This window comes from Myotis lucifugus, unplaced genomic scaffold, assembly GCF_000147115.1.
Source record: "Myotis lucifugus unplaced genomic scaffold, Myoluc2.0 scaffold_12, whole genome shotgun sequence".
NCBI classification, from domain to species: Eukaryota; Metazoa; Chordata; class Mammalia; order Chiroptera; family Vespertilionidae; genus Myotis; species Myotis lucifugus.
Window position 1 is genome coordinate 14,294,123 of NW_005871060.1, and position 20,389 is coordinate 14,314,511.

A 20,389-nucleotide genomic window follows, 5' to 3' on the forward strand; every position below is an offset into this window, starting at 1 on the left:
TGATGAAATATTTTGCTGTCCCGCTGCATCCCTGTTGGGATGCGAATCATCCCTTTGTCCAGAGGAGCCACACTACCCGCCCCTTCCTTACTGAGTTGCCATCTCAGTTATCATCTAACTTTTATTTTGGCATACTGTTACAATTGACCTATTTTATTATTAGTTATTGTTGTTAATCTCTTAATTTATAAATTAAACTTTTTCATGGGTATATTTGTATAGGAAAAATCATAGTATTATATATGCACCCCCTGGGGGGCATCTTGGAACATATCCCCTGTGGATAAGGGGAGGACTACTGTAAACACAAAGAATAACAATAGAACTCAAGACAAGGCTGCTGTGATGCAGACAGTGGAACAGGGTAAAGGGACAGAGAGCGACTGGAATGTGTGTGAGATGTTATGTTAGCCATGGCATTAGGGAATAGCTTTCAGGAAGGCTATATTAGACCTGAGAACTAAAGGATGCGATGGTAGCCTTTGGGTAGAGGCGGTCCTCATTCACTTATTGGCAGTCAGTTCACCTGAAGGCGGCATATACAAGATTTTCATGCACTTCTCAGTACAGGTGTGCTGCATGGACATACTCAGAGTCCATAACGCTCAGAGCTGATGCTCAGAGGACACTAGCTAAATGAACAGAATAAATAAATATTGGCATATGATTTCAGGGGAAATTGCTTTGTCTTTCTAAAGTTATGTTGCCTCCAGTAGTGGAGTAAAAGATTTAGGTGTGTGCATTTTTGTTTTGTTTTTATGGAAATGTGAAGTGAGCCTCACATGGACAGTTTTTGTAGTTATATATTATTTCTTTTATTTTGCAGGTTTCAGCGTGGTCAAGAGAGTGAATGTATCGGAAGTGGGTGTACCTTGCATGAATCATCAAGAGCATTGTATGCTATAAATATCAGCGGCATATTTATCTGGTTGGTATTCTAAATCAAGTCAGACTTGGCCTGATAGTACACCTCTTAGAAATTAAACCATTGATATTAAGGGAAAGACCATAAATTGATTTTGTGTATCAGCTTATGTTGAGACAATTCACCATATGTCTATCGAGGCCACATACATGTTAGTTAAGGTGTTAACAAAGTCATTTGAATTCCCGTGGGGGGGGTGTGTGTGAAGGGGGTGGTACTGGTGAAGGCAAGAAGTCAAATGGCATAGAGGCCAAGTGAAAAGAGTGACTGTGGACTTCAGGTACTGCCCGCAAGTGAATGTTATTTGTATCCATTTTTAAAAGAAAACCTGGCGAACAGGTATGTTTGCAGCCCTTTGACAGGTTGGGGGTGGGCAGGGGAGATGAACATTGGAACATTTAGTGTTTGAAAGACAGTCCAAGATCAGTAGATAGATAAACATAGTTTCCAGTTTAGGCTTTAAAGTTATTCTTGACCTGTTTCTTCTTGTTTTTTCATTGGGAACTGCAGTTTTAAAGGTAGAAAAAATATTTCATTTATTCTCGAACTAAGAATGGATTTGATTTTCAGTAAAAATTCATGTTATATGTTGATGTTGTTCAGTCTTTTCTTTGGCTCTTCTCTCTACTCACTCAGTTTAATTGTATTCACCCACGTCTATGCTTTCAATGATTATGGTTCCATTCCTCGAATCCCTTAGTTCAGATCCTTATCATTTCTCAGTTATACTCTAAAATAGTTTCTTAATATCTATCCACTTTTCTCCTTTCCAAATTGTCCACCATTTTGTTAGCAGAAAGGATATCTGATCCGACCACTCTACCTTCATTGACAGTCGATGCTTCCAGGATTATGTCCTTTGGCATATATGTCCTTGGATGCCTCCAAGATTATGTCCTTCAGCTTCATCTCATCCTTGCCTGCCATTCTAATCTTGTCACTTGGCTCTATCCTTTCTATACCTGTACTCATAGCCTATGAGTTTTCTATAGTTTCTCAGTTCATTTGCTTGCTCATTCGTTCATGGTTTTGTTCCTTGGCACTTTCTGTTCCGTTTCTTGAATGCCATTCCTACTTATTGTTTACTTGGAAAATTTTTACTTATCCTTCATGATTAAAGAAAATATTTTTTCTTTATCATTCTTTCCCTGGCAGAGGTAGACACTTCCTTTCTTTCCTTCTATAAGCCTTGAATACATCTCTGGTTTGATTGTCCATATAAACTTTAAAATGTTTCCTTGGCTCTCTTAGAGTGCTCTGTAAACCCCTTCTGGATAGACACTGCCTTCTGTTTTCCTCTTTATCCCCAGCCCTCAGCACATTAACTAGTAGGGCTTCAATTGTCATGTGTCGAATGAGCAAATTAATACATGCTTCATATTTAGCACATGATATTTATTATGGAACAAAAATTATAAGAATATGATTTAGTTGCTCTCAATAAGGTTGTGATTTTGTTTGGTGGACAAGACTTAAACACATGAAATAATTAGGGAACACAAGATAAGGCATAGTGTACAAAGGAATTATTTATATTATAAAAGTTTATTTAGTAGATATACATACACATATACTCATACAGGTACACACATACCTACATACAGTAGGTGGAGGAAGAGCAAAGGTCAAGTTTAAGTATGACAGAGGCTTTATGAACTAGATAAGAGTGTAATGGGATAGTGAAGGAGTGTACCTTAGTAAGTCGTAGATTGTTTATATAGGTTTAGTATAAAGCCAAATATTGATCATTTTTATTTGTAAAGGACCACAGATAAAACAGGAGAAATTAGAACAATGAATGAAAGTTGAGGTGGGTTCTTGGTATGTGTTGGAAAGAGATTAATCCATGCATAGTGAAATCTGCACTGAATAATTAAGTCCTAAATGCAGATGCCTGAGTAGGAAGGGGAATGATTGACAGAAGGATCTTACAGTGACAGTAAGGTAACTTCTCTTGGGCTGGGTTTAAACAATAGCTGTAAACAATGTTTATTGGGATCTAAGATGTTACAACTAGAACACTGTTCACCCATGTGGGGAAAAGGAAAACAAAACCAGAAATGAAAGCAACACAAACAAGTCAGATTCATTAGTTTGCAGTTTGACAGTGAGAAGGGTTTAAGTTGAGTAGATGAGTGGATAAAAGAACTGTGGTACATTTATTCAATAGAATACTATGCACTTGTAAAAAAGAAGGATCTCTGAACCCCTGAGGCATCATGGAGGGACCTGGAGAGTATTATGCTAGGTGAAATAAGCCAGTCAGAGAAAGACAGGTATCACATGCCCTCACTTACATGTAGAATCCAATGAACAAAAGAAACTGGGGAGCAAAATAGACCCAGAGACATTGAAGCATGCAACGGATGTATTTCAGAGGGAAGGGGTGTGGGAGGTGGGAAGAGATTAACCAAAGAACTTATATGCATAACCGTGGACACAGTAGTGCAGTGAAGTCCTAGGGGTGGGGTGAGCTCGGGGGAGAAAGGATTAATGGAGGAATAAAAGGGGACATCTGTAATACTCTCAATAATAAAGATAAATTAAAAAAAAGAAAATGAAAAGACAAACAAAAATTAGTTAATTAAGAGAAACCATCTTCCTGAGGAGTCAAAAAAAGAGAAAATGAATTGGAGTGAGCAGGAGGTTCACAAACAGCAAGTGATTAAGTCTACAAAGGCTGAAATCTACAGCCACAATATGCACTATATATTTCTCATTTTCATATTAGTTTCCTGAGTGTATTGAAGATAAAGCTGACTCAGTCCAGAATGTATGAGGCAGAAAGAAAATTTAGGGAACTTATACCCATATCGTTCCCCAAGGTCCTTTGCACGTCCCATGGTCTTCTGTGCGTGTTTTGTAGATGGTGTCCAGAGTTTTTATTTGTCCTCAAGGGAGAAATAGCAAGTACTTACACTCCATCTCAGTCCAGAATCACTGCGATTTTTACAAATTCTTACTGGTCCTTGGAACTTAGGATTGGAATATGTTCAAGCTTTTCAAACGTAGGGAGATAGTAGCTTCAAGGTACTGTGGAATCTGCGGCACCACAGAAAACGATTGGATTAATAGCTACGTTTACCACATACCAAACCCGCTTTCAAAGCACCTTATCATTTCCACAATACCCTATTTCTATGACAACCCTATTTGGAAGGGAGACCAGGGCAAAGAGAGGTATTTGAGCTTTGTCCAAGATCCCAGACAATCTGATTCTATAATCTGAACTTTTAATCACTGAGTCCCCTCTACCATTTGAGAAGGAAAAATATTTTTTAAGGCTCTGAGGTCCTAAATTGGGAATCAACAACTTTCAACAAATGATTAAGGAAATTGATGATGGAACCAGATTCCTAAAGTGATGGATTCTTATGAGAATTCTGTATGTGAGCCAAAAAGAGCTACAATTAAAATTTTTAATTTTTCCCACATTTCTCCTTTGCTCTAGAGTTAATTTCACAACTTTTAAAATTAAGGGGTAACCCAATACTATGAGTTTAAAGCCAGAGTAATAACTAAACTTTTCAACATAAAATTAATGGTTCTTGACAATGTAGTGGTCTGTGATATTATTAGGTTGTCATGAAAATTTTAAAATTGCAATTTGAAAGTGAGCTTGAGTGCCCATTGTACTTGCAAATTTGGAAATTTTCCTAGACTAATGCAGTATGAATCTGTGCTTGATTTTGTCAAGTTTGTAAAAATTCATAAACTTTGTTATTTAAAGTCAGGTCCAGAGGAAACTGATAACTCATATTTCATATCTAGCCATAACTTCATTATTTTCTCATAATTCCTTGATAGAGGCAATCAGGTAGAGGTGATATATTACTCATACAATTTTGTAATATGTAGCAAACAATCTCAGTGGTCTTTTTAGAGTTTTTAGGGTTAGTGATTATATTTTCTGATTTTTAGAGGTTGATGTAACTTTCTCCAGATATTATGTAGGAAAATGTCTTGTTTTGGTTTGAGACATTTTAAAGCAGAAGTCATTTTAGGATACCTTGACCACAATTGAAGAAAGCCAACACTCATGAAAGTACCTGGAGAACTTCAACAGTGTTCTAGTTAGTGTAGCCAATGCTGTAATATGAATTGTTTGTCTTGAATCAGATACTGATTACAAATTAATCTGATACTACTTCCTCTCCCCCTTTCTTTTGGTCTAGGAACTGGGCCAACAATACTAATGCATTTGGAGTATGATGATGATGATGTAAAAATCAAACATTTATGAAATAACAGAATACAAATTCAAGATACAATTAGATACTGGATTTGGTGTGGTTTTTTTTTCCCTCTGACTTCTTATAAATAAGTTCAGGCTTTTGCAATATTGCTTTTGGGATCTTCACCACGCCTTAGTCCCTGCAGATAAAAATTTCTTTAGTCTTACCAGAGCTTTACGTTTTTAAAGATTCCTTTTTGTCTTTACCACAATTGTTGAAGATGTGAAGAAAGAGTATTTGCTGAGTTGTACAAGACACATAGGCTGCCTTAATATGAGCTAGATTGCTAGTTAACTTAGATTATTATTCAATTAAGTGTTTTGGGATTTTTAAAAATCATGTCAGCTATGCATTTAGGCCACTGTAACTACACCAAATTTATTCCTCTCCTTTATGTCGAATTGACTATATTACCAAGCTCTATTATTTTATCCTGTGTTGGTCTCCAAAATTCACCCCTAAAGTTCATTCTCACTTTCACAGTTTTCTTCACAATATTCTTTCATTCTTGAATGACTGGTGTTTGGCACAGACTTTTAACTGATTTCTCTGTTTTAGTTTTCATTAACCCACTGCATAAAAGTTGCTCTGAATTTTGAGGTACTTGGGGCAGGTGTATTATAACAATGCAGTAAATTGGTTAGAAATGAGTTCTGAGTTCTCAGAGATAGAAATTTAGATACTTCATTTGAATGTTGGGACTTTTAATGATGACAATAAATGTAATGAAATGCAACTAGGTTCTTTCTTCACTACCTTGTATATTTTAGTTATAAAACTTGAACCCTGGCTATCCTATAGGTGATAAAAGAGAAAAAAGAAACTGGTTATTTATTTTGAGTGAGTAAACATTTAGTAGTTCAAAATGGTAAAGCTAAAATTAATATTTTCTTCATACGTATTTCCTATATTTGTTTGTAAAATATATTTAGGCATTTAAAAAGATAAAAATAGTTATGAAAGTTTTAGCAGGCAATATGGGCAACATAAACAAAAGTCAGCATTTTTATAGACCTTTTTCACATATCTGTGAGATTGTTGATCGGCAACCATTCATTTTTGGGAGCTTATTTCACTGGGTTGCTCTGTGTTTTCGAGAAAAGAAAACCCCAAAATGCTCATCTAATTCCAGTTTGTTGCTTTTTCATCAGAGCGTTTCAATAAACTTTTAATTGTTGATGCTGAGAAGCGTGCAGCAAAGGTTGTGTGAGCAGGGCTTGGCTTCTATTGTTTTGTGTTTCAAATATCACTCATCCATTTCCAGCAGGTGTTCTGCCAGCTGTGCCCCAAACGTTTCAAATGGTTGAGAATCTGTTTCCATACTTACCTTGCATTGTGGCTGTTTGTTGTAAAAGGAGTTCTCTGATTACATAGTTTTCTGACACAGCCGAAGACTGGCAGAGAGAAAAGCCAGTCTAATTGGAAGTGTACCTGCATGTTGTTATTGCGTCCAGAGAAGGAAGAAGTGGGAGGACTGGGATTGTCTTGTGTGTAGCTCTGGTTCTGATAAATGGGCTTTTCTTTTAATCGTGTATATTTTGGCACATATATTTATGTTGTGGCAAGAAGGAATTTAAATGGAGTCAGGATAATTTTATTTTCACAGCTGCTGGAAGATACAATATAAGAGTTTGAACACTCAAAATTTTAGAGCTAGGTGGCTTATTAAAATGGAGGGAAAGATCTCTTATATTTTGCCTGTTTGATGAAAGGTAAAACAATTACAAGGTCTTTTCTATCTGTAAAATTACCTGGTTTGTGATCATATGACTGGATTGAGAACATGTAGGACATTTTATGAATAGATCACACTTTTGTCAAGATGTTAAACAAACTGTTGAACTTCTTGAATATTTATGTTTCACACCACTGAGATTAAACTATCCTTTGTTTACTTATTATTAATCCACCAAATAAACCCGTCTAAATAGGCAGTACATTAAACAAATCCGTTTCCCAGGGTGATAAGTAGAGTTTGCCTTTAGCTATAAATAATCATGCCCGAAACATCTCATTTTCAAACTGTAGTTATTTGTAACTGATACCATGTTTAAATGTCATTTTATAGCTGATATCAAATTTAACCGTTGCTGTTACTTTATGGTATACCATTATTGGAATGAATTCTATCCCTCAGCACAACTCTAAATATAAGCAGGCGTTAAGAAATATTGCCTTACAGTTGCAGGCATAAGATACAGTATGCCCATGCAGATAAAATAGTCTTATTTGCAACGTTGAAATATGTTTACATTTTATGGAAAGAATAAAACTGATGAGGAACTAAGGGAAATATCCAATACTTCCTCCGCTTATATATGGTACTGGGTTGTAAAACTGCTGTGATCTAAGGTACTGCAATATCCTCAGTCATTAAACCTTCCACTAGTAAGTGCTGACTTTTCCTATTTACTAGAAAATTAAAACAATTAGAACTCTCCATTCCAAAGTATATGCCAGTATATGCAGTCTAGCATGGTGGTAGGAAAAGCTGGCTCTGGTGTTCGCTGTTAGTACGTGAATTCTCGCTCTCCCATTCATTTCTTGTGTGACACTGGGTAAGCTGCGTCACATGTATGTTCCTCCATGCCTTTACCTCTGAATGAAGATAATAGTAGTGCCTACTTCATAGGTTCGTTTGAAGGTTAAATGAATTAGTATGTGTACAGTGCTTAAGACAGGGAGCTAGAATAGCTTAGCTGTCATCATTCTGATGCTTGGTCCTCCCATCCCTAAGGAATGTAGGATGAGAATACTATTGTGGGGAAGTGGAGCTTCATATATCAGTGTTTGTCATGGTATTCATTTTAAAGTTGCAGAAACTAAAATTGAGTGCTGTTAAATATTTTTTTTCAAGATGATACGATTAGTGGCAGATTTGGGACTTGAGTTTAGGAAATTTTCAGTGTCTTGCATCTGTTCTGTTTTTTATTTTTTTCTTGAGCACTCAAATAATTTTAATAGTTATAATTTACACTAGAGGCTTGGTGCATGAAATTCGCATGTGGGTATGGTCCCTTGGCCTGGCCTGCGATCAGGCCTGCCCCCGCTGCCATCCACCCCTGGTTACCCGTTTGCCATCAGGTGGTTGGAGCCTGCTGGCAGGGGGGAGGAACCAAGAGGTCGGCCGTTCCTGCCTGCTTGCCGGCCCCACCCCCACTGTGGGTTGCCTGCTGTGTGTGGAGCGACCAGCAGGGCGGGGGCCTGGGTCTGGTGCCTCCCGTGTCCCCCGCCACCCACCCTCGGTTCCCTGTTTGCCATTGGACGATTGGAGCCTGCCGGCCAGGAAAAGGGACAGAGAGGTGGTCAGTGCGCCTCATAGTGACTGGTCAAATGGTTATTCTGGCCGTTCTGCTGTTAGGGTCAACTTGCATATTACCCTTTTATTGTTTAGTATAGAGGCCCAGTGCACAGGTGGGGGTCGGCCGGTCTCCCCTGATGGGGATCCTGGATCGGGGTAGGGGTCCCCACTGGGGGGCGGGGCTGGCAGGGACAAGGGGCCACAGTCATTCTGGTCTCTGGTCGTTCTGCTGTTTCACTCGCTGGGCTTTTATTATATAGGACTAGAGGCCCGGTGTATGAAATTTGTGCACGGTAGGGAGGGGTGTGTCCCTAAGCCCAGCTTGCACCCTCTCCAATCTGGGACATCCCTCTCACAATACAGGACTGCTGGCTCCAAACCGCTCACCTGCCTGCCCGCCTGATCACCCCTAACCACTCTGCCTGCCGGCCTGATCACCCCCAACTGCCCCCTACCGGCCTGCTTGCTCCCAATTGCCCCCCCTGCAGGCCTGCTCACCCAAACTGCCTTGCCCTGCCGGCCTGATCGCTCTCAATTGCCCCCCCACTGGCCTGATCACCACCAACTGCCCTCCTGTCGGCCTGCTCGCCCCTAACTGCCCCACCCCCCTTGCTGGCTTGATCGCCCTAACCACCTCTGCCCCAGCCCCGCCACCATGGCTTTGTCTGGAATGACATTGGAAGGTCTCCCAGAAGGTCTCCCGGTCTAATTAGCATATTACCCTTTTATTAATATAGACTAGAGGCCTGTTGCACGAAAAGATTCGTGCAATAGGCTTTCCCTTCCCCTGGCTGCTGGCACCAGTTTTCCTCTGGCACCTGGGACCCAGACCTTCACTCTGGCCACCGCCTTCCATCTTCACTCTGGACACAGTCTTCACTGTGGCTGGAGCCTTCAGTCTTTGCTCCTCACTCCGGCGGGAGTCTTCAGTCTCCGGCCGGGGCTGCTCCTGTAGCTCCTTCTGCCCCCCACCCTCCCCCTCATAGCTTGATCGCTGCTTCGCCTGCAGACCTCGCCGAGGGGCTCCTGGGTTCCAGGGGGCCGCCTTGCCTCTGGCTTTCCAATCCAAGATCACGGGCCGCAGGCAAGGCGGCTCTTGGGTCCTGGGGGTGCCGCCTTGCCTGGCGCGTGGCTTTCGAATTGCGATCACTGGCTGGGGGGTGGGCAAAGGTGACCCCAGTTCTCTGATCCAGGGCCGGGGGGGCAGGGCAAAGGCGGAAGGCTGCCTTTGCCCTGCCTCCCGGCTCTTTCCTGCCGCCTGGGTTTCCGATCACCATTCTTCTGTCCTTCCCCTTTCGCCTCCCATCATTGCGCCTAAGTATGCAAATTAACCGCCATCTTTCTTGGCAGTTAATTTGCATATCACCCTGATTAGCCAATGGGAAGCATAGCGAAGGTACGGTCAATTACCCTTTTTGTCTTTTATTAGATAGGCTTTTTGCAATGCTTTGTGGTTCACAATAGGGTATCAGACCGTGAGATGGTGATGTTGTTACTTTTTGTGTAGTTCCAGTGGTAAGTGGGCTTCCTAAAGGCAGAACTGTAAAGAGGCCCTCATTACCTTCCCCCAGTGATTTTCTTTAATGAACTTTTTGCTTTATTGTAATGCTTCCGTAATGTTTACAGTGCAACCTGTATACCTGCATTGAAGAGACATTGAATGGCTTGGCTGTCTGCAACATGTAATACATTCCAGCCTTTTTCTGTGACATCATTGTTATAACAGACTTCTTTGAGAATGTGAACAGCAGCTGTACACTTGTGTGAGTTTTACTTTATGAACCATAACCACCTTTTCAGGTCTCTACAGGTGATAGGGCAGCTTGATGCTTAACCAATGAAGCCAAACTCTGAGCTGTGAAACTGTGAATAGATCTAGTAAGTCATGGGCCCCATGTATGGAACATTTTGTAACACAACAAAGGAAAACAACAAGGGGGACTGCCATTTAGCACATTGGCTAAGAGCGTTTTCTTTATCTCTTTCTCAGTATAACTTCATAGAATCAAAGTAGAATTGCAGGTTGTGTCCATAGATATAACATATCATTGGATTTTATATGATCAGATTTTCCAACATTTGACTGTTCTATTTCCCAACTTTTAAAGAGAAAAGCAAAAAGTTCTTGTTTCTTGAAGATGAAAAATATAAATGCTTATTCTTACCATAAAAGTAATAATTAATCTAATATGGTAGGAAATAATCTCTTAAGTATCTATGGACTATTTATGTATAGGAAAATAGATATATCTATTTCTAATCTGTATAATAGTAAAGCAAAAATAAATCACTTTAACAGAGAAATTTACATAACTGTTATAAGCCTACCTGAAAAGTTCCTTACTTTTTGTGTCTCAATAAACATTTTCTTATTGAATAATAATTTATTACTGTAATGTGCAGTGACAAACTATGTGCTTTCCATGTGTCTCTTTTCTGTAGATAAAGTAACCTTGAAATAATGTCTTTTCCTGGACGTTTAAAATTCTGCAGAGAATTTATATAAGAAATCAAAATTCCTGAGATTGGAACATTTTTATAAGAATATCTTTTATAATTCCCTATTTTATTTTAAATCTAGACTTTTAGAACATCAGCAATCTCACAAATGTATGACCCATGCTAAAAGTAGTGAGTTTTGCCATGGAATATTAGTGAGTATAGTTATCTCTTAGAATCTTAATACATTTTTAATACATAGGTAAGCTCTTAAAATTAATAATATATTACTGCTTTGCAGCCTTGAGCTCTAATTTTTAAGACTGCTATTGATGTCACTTTTCTTTGGGGATTAGTTGCTTCCTATGTAGCAATGTCAGAAGACAGAAATGTTTATTTTTCTTTTTCAGATTCCCAGTGAAAATGAAAATTGTTTGTGGTTTTAAAAAATATCAAATCTTGAATTTATTAAGGAATAGTAATTCTAAACTTCTATCATTTTTTCCATTGTTTTCATGTGTCGTTTAGTTTGAAGTGAAGGTTAAAGGAAAAATGGCTCTGGGAAAACTCTTACAGAAGGCATTGCAGCAGTTTTGAAATAAGCTACGTAAAATGAACTTTTCTTAGTGGCAAGGTTTGAACCTATAGTATGGATTGTTAAGAATAGCCTAGAATTATGAATAAATGGCGAGTTTACAGTTTTTAGCTTCAATTACTAAATTACTTCCTCTGGTTAAGCAAAAGGCCTACATTAAATACTAGTAGATATGCTGTTCTCTTTCAAATGCTATATTTTGAGATTAAAACTTTAGTTTATATCATGATATTCAGAAGGGCAAATTCAGATTAAAGACCTGTCTTTAGTAGAAAGGATGTGAGGTCATAATCTTTGTGTTCTTATGATTAAATTTGGATTGATTATTACTCAAAGTTGAGAGATTTAATGGTTTGTTTATTGAATATGTCACAGCCATTTTGTGAACTTCTTTAAACAAGTGATATTTTCTTAGTTAAGAAAGTTGTACTTTTGCCTGCCAGATTGTCTTAACACTACTTACATGCTTATCTCATAGTGAAGGTAGCTTTAACAAATTGGATAAAGTGAGACTTCCTAGTGAGAGATTGCTTATAGAGTATTAGTATGGAATAAAACCATCTTAAAAATAGTCAGTTCTTCCCAGATGCCTGCTTGCCTGTTCTGAGATAATTAGTGGCTGTCTTTCATGTGTATTAATCTTTTTTCTATCCTATCTAATAATAGGCAAACATGGTAATTAACCGTACCTCCGACAGGCCTCCCATTGGCTAATCAGGGCAATATGCAAATTAACTGCCAACCAAGATGGCAGCCGGCAGCCAGGCAGCTGAAGCGAACAGGAGGCTTGCTTGCTCCAGTGACGGAGGAAGCTAAGGTTCCCCGCCTGCCGCTGCCCAGCTCTGAACTGCACTCTAAGCAACTATGTTGCAATTATAGAAGCTAAACAAACCCCAGAAACCTGCTTTCAGCCAGCCGGGCCTCAGAGCTGGAGTTGCAACAGTGTTTCAATTATAGAAGCTAAACAAAGCCCAGGTACCTGCTTTCAGCAGCCGAGGTCTCAGAGCTGGAGCCGAGCCTCAGAGCTAAAGCCGGCTCTCAGCTCCAGTGACAGCCATAGAAGGTAAATAAATCCCAGAATAAAAAAGGAAAAGAAAAAAAGGAGTGGTTGGGAGCTTCAGTCACCCGCCAGCCTGAAAACGGCCCTTAGCCCCTTACCCAGACTGGCCAGGCACCCCAGTGGGGACCCCCACCCTGAAGGGGGTGTGACCAGCTGCAAACAGCCATCAGCCCCTCATCCAGGCTGGCCAGGCACCCAAGCGGGATCCCCACCCTGATCCAGGACACCCTTCAGGGCAAACCAGCTGGCCCCCACCCATGCACCAGGCCTCTATCCTATATAGTAAAAGGGTAATATGCAAACTGACCCTAACAGCAGAAGGACTGGGAATGACTGGTCACTATGACACACACTGACCACCAGGGGGCAGACGCTCAATGCAGGAGCTGCCCTCTGGTGGTCAGGGCGCTCTCACATGGGAGGAGCTCTGCTCAGCCACAAGTCAGACTGATGGCTGCCAGTACAGCGGTGGTGGTGGGAGCCTCTCCTGCCTCCTCAGCAGCGCTAAGGATGTCCGACTGCAGTTTAGGCCTGCTCCCCGCTGGCAAGTGGACATCCCCCGAGGGCTGCCGGGCTGCTAGAGGGATGTCTGACTGTCAGCTTAGGCCCAATCCCCTGGGGAGCGGGCCTAAGCCAGCAGGTGGTCATCCCCTGAGGGGTCCCAGACTGCGAGAGGGCACAGGCCGGGCTGAGGCCCCCCCTTCCCCCCGAGTGCACAAATTTTTGTGCACCAGGCCTCTAGTTAGATTATAACAGGAGTGGGGAACATCTGGTCCGTGGGCAGTATAAGGCCCTCAAAATCATTTGCTCTGGCCCTGCCAAGGCATTAGGAGTGAGTTAATTAAATGTTTGACCAAATATAGCAGGCTAATTTTTAAGTTGATAATTTTGTATGGCCCGCAGATGATGTTATAAATATCCAAACATACCTTTGTGTGATTGGATCAGCTGGACAAGTAGCCAAGGATGGTGTAGTAGTAAGATTTAATGTTCTGGCTCATCTTGGCTCATTTAGCACCAGTCCTTGCAATTTCTTCTTCTTTTTTAATAATAGTATTTATTTATTATGAATTTATTTATCTGAGAGAGAGAGAGAGAACATCAATTTGCTGTTCCACCTATTCCCCACCTCTTCATGCATTCATTGGTTGCTTCCTGAAGATTGAGCCTGCAAACTTGCCACATCCGGAAGATGTTCTAAGGAACTGAGCTTCCCTACCAGGGCTGCAATTTTATTTTATTCTTGTAAAAAGGCCCTACAACCTGCACCCTCGGGCTATTCATGGCTTTAGTCCTGAATCACACTTTCTCTAATTGTATCCCTCTTCCAGTTACTCACAAATTCAGATCATACTACAGCACGTCCCTGAACAACATCATTTCATTCAACACTGCGTTGGTATAATATTGATTAGGAAAAAAATCAATTCCCAGCTGGGGCCACCGTCTGGGCGGAGTTTGCACATTCTCCCCGTGTCTGCATGGTTCTCTTCTGGGGTCCGGTTTCCTCCCGATTGCAAACCTGTGCCGGTGTGAGATGAATGGCTTGTCAGCATTATCCCAGTCTTAGTGCCTGTGGGTGTGAATACACGTTGAGCTGCCAGGATAGTCCCTGGCCACCTCCACCTTGGACAGGAATCAGTGGGTTGGAAAAGAATGATCTTACTTGTGTTTATTCATCTTTCTTCAATGTATGTGTAGCTCACATGTATTCCAGTGTTTAATATTAGAAGTATTTTTGGTCTTTATTTAGAAGTTTGGAGATGTTTTGTGACCAGAAATATGACATGGGAACCTAACTCTTATTTATATCAATTAGCCTGTGGTAATACTGGTTTCATTATGCGTCATTTTGCTTAAAATCACAGTTTCCAAGAACTATCCATGACCTTAAGGACTTACTACACTGGGATTACTACTATGAGCTGTAACTTTTGGACTGCCATTATGTGTTAGGTACTTTATTTCTATGCAAATTCATTTAATTTTCAAGCACTTCACATGTGGAAACAAGTAACATGTCTAGTGACACCCACCAGACAGGGTCCCATCAGGGCTTTCTGACTCCAAACCTCTGTCCTTAGCCTCTTCCTGGTCACAGCCCCCCCCTGTCGCCTGTTCCCTTGGATTTCTGTAACTGTTAAAACCCTTCTCAAGTGCCTTTGTCCACCCCAGGTGTGTTTTCTACAGTAATACCACCAGATTCATTCTGAAAGGTCTTAGAAGAAGAGCATGTTGCAAAGCATGAATGAAGAAGATGGAATACAGGCTGAAATTAGGGCTAGACTAGAGAAAGTAAGAGAGAATCCCAGTGCCTCAGTCTCTGACTGCAAGTTTTCAGTTTCCAAGTCAAATACTGTATATTTAAGCACAAAACCAATATTTCTGCCTAAAACTAAACCGAGTAAGTAGGTCTTTCGAGGCAACTAATCTTTCTCATCCAGATTTAAGCTAAAAACAAAGAAAGAGGAAAAGAACAGAGACATAAAGAGACATGGCTCTCTAGTCCCTATCCTCGAGGAGCCCAGGGCCTTTAAGAGTTCATATGACCTGAGGTCCTTCTTAGCCAGCCATGTGACCTCGGGCAACATCTATAACTGAGCTTAAATTTCATTATTTGTAAAAGGGAGATTGCAAGTCCAGATTCTGGCTGCACAACAGAATCTCCTGGGATCTCCCTTTCTTTTTTAAATATACTTTTATTGATTTCAGAGAGGAAGGGAGAGGGAGAGAAAGATAGAAACATTAATGATGAGAGAGAATCATTGATTGGCTGGCTCCTGCATGGCCCTAATGGGGATCGAGCCTGCAACCTGGGCATGTGCCCTTGACCGGAAGCGAACCCGGGACCCTTCAATCTGCAAGCTAATACTCTATCCATTGAGCCAAACCAGCTAGGGCCCACCTTCTTTTTTAAACTACAGGTGTCTAGATTTCTGCCTAAATTTGCTAAATCACAGTCTCTGCCTGGGCTTGTATAGAGGTAGGGAGTTGAGACGGGGTGGGGAGGTAGTGACGCATGCCTCGCTCAGGAGTATGGGGCTAGATTTGTGGCAGGCAGGGAGGCAGGGAATGTTTTTAAGCAGTTTACGGATCTTCTCTTACAACAGTGAATGAAGGGAGGCAAAATATATGCCATCAAACAGGTAGTTAAACAGGTCTTTATTTTCTGAAATGTCTAGTTTAGATTAAATGAATTTGTCAGCACATTCTCTGAAAAGAATAAAAGGTGAAGTCAGTTAAGAGACTAGCCTTTCTTTTCATGGATGGATTTATATTTCTAATCTGTTTGCAAATGAAAATTCATTCATTCCTTTTATTCGTTCAGGAGCATGTTAATTGTGTGCCAGACACAAATTACGTTACTCTTTCAGAGAAAATAATTTAATCTTACTGAGCTGCTGCCTACGCGTGGAATAATTGAATTGGGTGATTTTGAATCAGGTGAAGAAGGCTAGATTCCTTAGGACCTTTTAATTGATAGGAAAAACGTGTTAATTTTCTGTCTCTCATTTGTACGTTTCTCTTACATAAAAAGACAACTGTAATTTTTAAAAACCACAATTGTATTAGCCTTTGGTTTCAGTATCAAATGCAGAAGGACGTGCCACAGATGGCATTGTTTATCGTTTGCAGTTTTTCTGGTCTAGTCTCCAGTTCCTGCTGTTTGTATTTGGAACAGGTTGCATTCCTTTTCCAGAAACCTTGTTATGGGGGACAAACAAGTCTCATTTAGACTCCGGCTTTAGTATTTGCCATTACATTTCTTTCATCATTGCTCTTAAAATGTTGGTTGAGGTTCTCTTTATGGAATATATATTTAAGACTTTTTTTCATTGATTGACTTGAGACAGAGAAACAGAAACATCAATTTGTTGTTCCACTCATTTATGCATTTATTGGTTGATTCTTGTATGTGCATATGTGTCCTGTCTGGGGATCGAACCCACAACCTTGGCATATCAGGCTGATGCTGTAACCAACTGAGCTACCCGGCCAGGCTGGGACATAATTTTACAGTAAGCTGGAGGCATCTCGAAGCTATTTCAGTTTCAACTAGCAGGCGGTAGAAAAGAGTAGCTGCTCTGGGCTTTCAGTTAATTTTTTTTTTTAAGGGCCAGAGATCACAAAGGTAAACCTACTCATCCAGATTTATAAATTGATTGATACTGAATTGATTGATACTTAGGGGCTCGAGGCACCATGGTTTAGTGGAAAGAAAAGCAGTTTTGGATTTGTCATAATGTCTCCAAGAGGCTACAGGTTGCTAGACTTTCACCTTCACAAGTCCTTAAGCAAATTTCTTCACCAAGACTCAGTTTTCTTGTCTACAAATGGCGGTATTAATTCTTATCTGATAGAATTACTGAGGATAAAATGACTTCTACAAATATGTATCAAATTTAATATTTTCTTTTAACTTTGTTTTATTTTTCAATTACAGTTGACATTTAATATATGACTTTCAGTTGTACAGCATAGTGGTTAGACATTTATTTAACTTACGCAGTGATCCCCCCAATAAATCTAGCACTCACCTGACACCATGCTTAGTTAGCACCATATTGTTGACTATAATATTGAGTCTCGATAAATGTTATTTTCCTCAGAGAAAGGGTTCCGGCCACTCTATAGGAGCATGGAAGTGTACATCACACGAGCATATCATGAAACCCAAGAGTTCTGTTATGGTTGATTGATCATTGATTTTTATTGACTTTATTTTTAAAGAGCAGTTTTAGGTTCAGAGCAAAATTGAGGTGAAAGTACAGATGTGTCTCATATGTCCCTGCCCCCTCATATGCATGGCCTCTCCCCCATCATCAGCATCCCCCACCAGGTGTAGCTTTGTCTTGGTTTATGTGATTAAATGGTAGGACATACAGTCAGACCGACAGACATCAGCAGGAATTTAGAAGAGAGCCATGTCTATAAAAGCTGTGTTCAGTGAGAAGAGCTTCCTGGGGGTGCACCTTGAATGGAGTTGTATGTGAATACACCACACCAGACTGGGCCTTCAGACAGTGCTGGCAACGCTATTTGTTAAGACTAATAGCTAACACTCATAGCTAATATTAGTATTAATCCTAAGGGCAAACACTAACATAGGATACTACGCAAGGCATTGTTCTTAGTGCGTAACATGTATTAACACATTTAATTCTTACGTTAAATATATGAGGCAGTAACTGCTATGATCCCCATTTTAAAACTGATTAACGTGATGTTGCCAATAGATTTTACTTAGTTGTGATCATGGTGATACGTTCATTTTTCACAAATTCACAGTGAAATGAAAGCCTTTACAATACCTCAAGATCCAACATTTAAAATTGTCTCATCGTATTCTTAATCGTGCCCTATAAACTTTCTTTTTAAAGAAAAGTTCTTTTTTATCATAGCCTCATTCCCATAAAGACATAATATAATTATTAACAACAACACAAAAGATAAAAGGCTTTCCTGGTTTTGGAATGTGGGGTAGCTTATTTTATAATTTTATAACTTCTTTTATAATTTAGATCAGCACATCAGATTTGCATGCTTCCTTATTTGTCTGATTAAAAACAACTGGTAAAGCTCATCTCTAGTGAGAAATAGAACAGAATGTTGAGTTTGCAAAATATTTACGATAGTAGGTTTAATTTCTAGTTACGTGGGTGCATAACAGGCTCGACTTTTCTTTTTAACAACTTTGATAGACTTTGTGTGCTCTTGTCAAACTTTGTAACATAAATTGTGTATCGTTGGCAAATCCCATCAGTAGTTTTTTTTGGCAGCTTTTTGGTGGAAACAGACTGATTTTTATTGTGTTGTTTAAAGGAAAAAATAATTGAAACTAATCTATCACTTTTTTTACTCATCAAAGAAGCTGAGTTTCAATTTGATTTGGTTGTAACTCTTTCTAGTGAGATGTAGGCTGTATTCTTTGTGACATCAAAGAAAATCCTTTAGCTTCTATCAGAAATAGAAATTGTTTACGAGATAGCTGAAGATGAACAGATTTGATTGTGATAAAGAGTTTTTTAAGTTGTGGATTCCTTTATTGATGCACACAGCATTCAGTGATTGGTATTGGTTTGTCCATTTGCCAAAATAACAGATAAAGAGTCAATAGGGCCAGTGTGGAGTCCTCTAATTGGGGCCATATTTCTTGTGGGTATTAACTTATCTTTCTTTCTTGTTGTTCACAGACCTTGCTGTGGATTAGTGTTAACAATCCTGTGTTTGAGCATAGCTGTGAAACTGGATGCCTCACCTAGGAGGCCTGCCTTCCAAGGCGGTATATGAGGTGTGATTATAGAGTGTGAGATTCGCTTCCACTTGATGGGCATACTGTGCCCATGGAGTTTGCCCCTGTTGGGTGGTTTTTCGTTTTGCAGTCTGTGTGTGTGGGAGAAGGTGTTCACGAATTCTGTGTGGCTCTTCCTTTTTGTCTTTTGTCTTGCAAGACTTCAGGGTGTTTGAAATGAGCTCTGGTACTTATCCTGCCAAGTTTGCTATTTCATTGGCTCTCTTTTGCTCCCCATTCTTCATTGTCTGCACTGTAATTTTGGATGAGAAACATTTTTTTGTTAGCTGGCCCACCTCTCCTGTATGCCTTTAGCTCATCACAGGGATGCTTCAGAGATGATTTTGTTACCATCCATTTTTTTCACTCAAGTCTAGGAGGTAACTCCAATTAGTGAATTAAAATACATCATCCACTCTAAGATGTGTGTTCTAATTTCAGGGATGTAACAGGGTCAAAATATGCCTATTGCGGAGGTAAAAATTTTACTGATATAAGATGTATTTCTATCAAGGATATAAAAATATTTTTAAAAATCCACTTATTTCACTACACTATTTTGACACATCAGTGAAATATGGTGGTTACTATGGGTTATCACTGATATTTGATATATAGTAGAAGAGGCATAATGTGGATGGAACCCAGATAAATATATATATATATATATATATATATATATATATATATGCCAAATTCTATTCTTTGAGCATTTCTCTAAACAAGTCTGTTTGTAAAAGAAAAATTGTTTAAAATCCTCACCCGAGAATATTTCTTATTGATTTTTTTTTTAAAGAGAGAAGAAGGGAGAGAGGGAGAGAAACATCAATGTGTGTGATCTGTTGCTTCCTGAACAGACATTGACTGGGGATTAAACCTGCAACCTGGGTATGTGCCCTGACTGGAAATAGAAACACCATCCTTTGGTGTACAGGGTGACATTCCAACCAACCGAGCCATCCGGCCAAGGCAAGGCTTTCTACTTGTTAATCCATCAATTCTTCAACCATCAACATTCTACTGAAGAAGCAGTAATACCAGTAGTAATGTTATCATTGGGTCATTTACATATGGTCATTAAAACATGGTGTTTAATGCCATAAGCTTTAGAGGAAAGTAGACTTAGGTTCTACTTCGAGCTTGAGCACATTACTTCATTTCTTTCAGTTTTCGCAGATAGTAACCACACTTTCTACCTAGAGCTGTATTCTGGGTTACACATTAACATAAGGGGGCACTTTCCACAGTGTCCGGGCATGTGGCAGCTATCTTAGTCTGCTAGGGCTGCCATAACATACCACAGACTGGGTGGCTTAACTATAGAAATTGATGTTATCACAGTTCTGGAGGCTGGAAGTCCCAGATAAAGGTGCTGGCAGGGTCAGGTCCATAGGGGGTTGCAGATGGCCACCCTCCTGCTGCCTTTTCCCATGGTCATCCTCTATGAGTGTGCATTCTTGGTGCCCTAATCTCTTCTTTCAAAGACAGCAGTGGTATTGGAATAGGGTTCCTTCTTACAGTCTTTTTTAAAAAAGTATATAT

At 39.9% G+C, this 20,389-nt stretch overlaps 1 protein-coding gene across 1 annotated transcript in view; it reads left to right on the forward strand.

The window, feature by feature from the left end:
* The first annotated feature begins 825 nt into the window (after nucleotides 1-825).
* The window catches only part of BMPR1B (bone morphogenetic protein receptor type 1B), a 208,213-nt gene continuing 188,649 nt past the window's right edge, over nucleotides 826-20,389 (forward strand). Inside the window, exon 1 of the mRNA XM_006084635.3 lies at nucleotides 826-928. The gene's annotated coding sequence lies outside the window, so the exon portion shown is untranslated. The remainder of the gene's footprint in view (nucleotides 929-20,389) is intronic.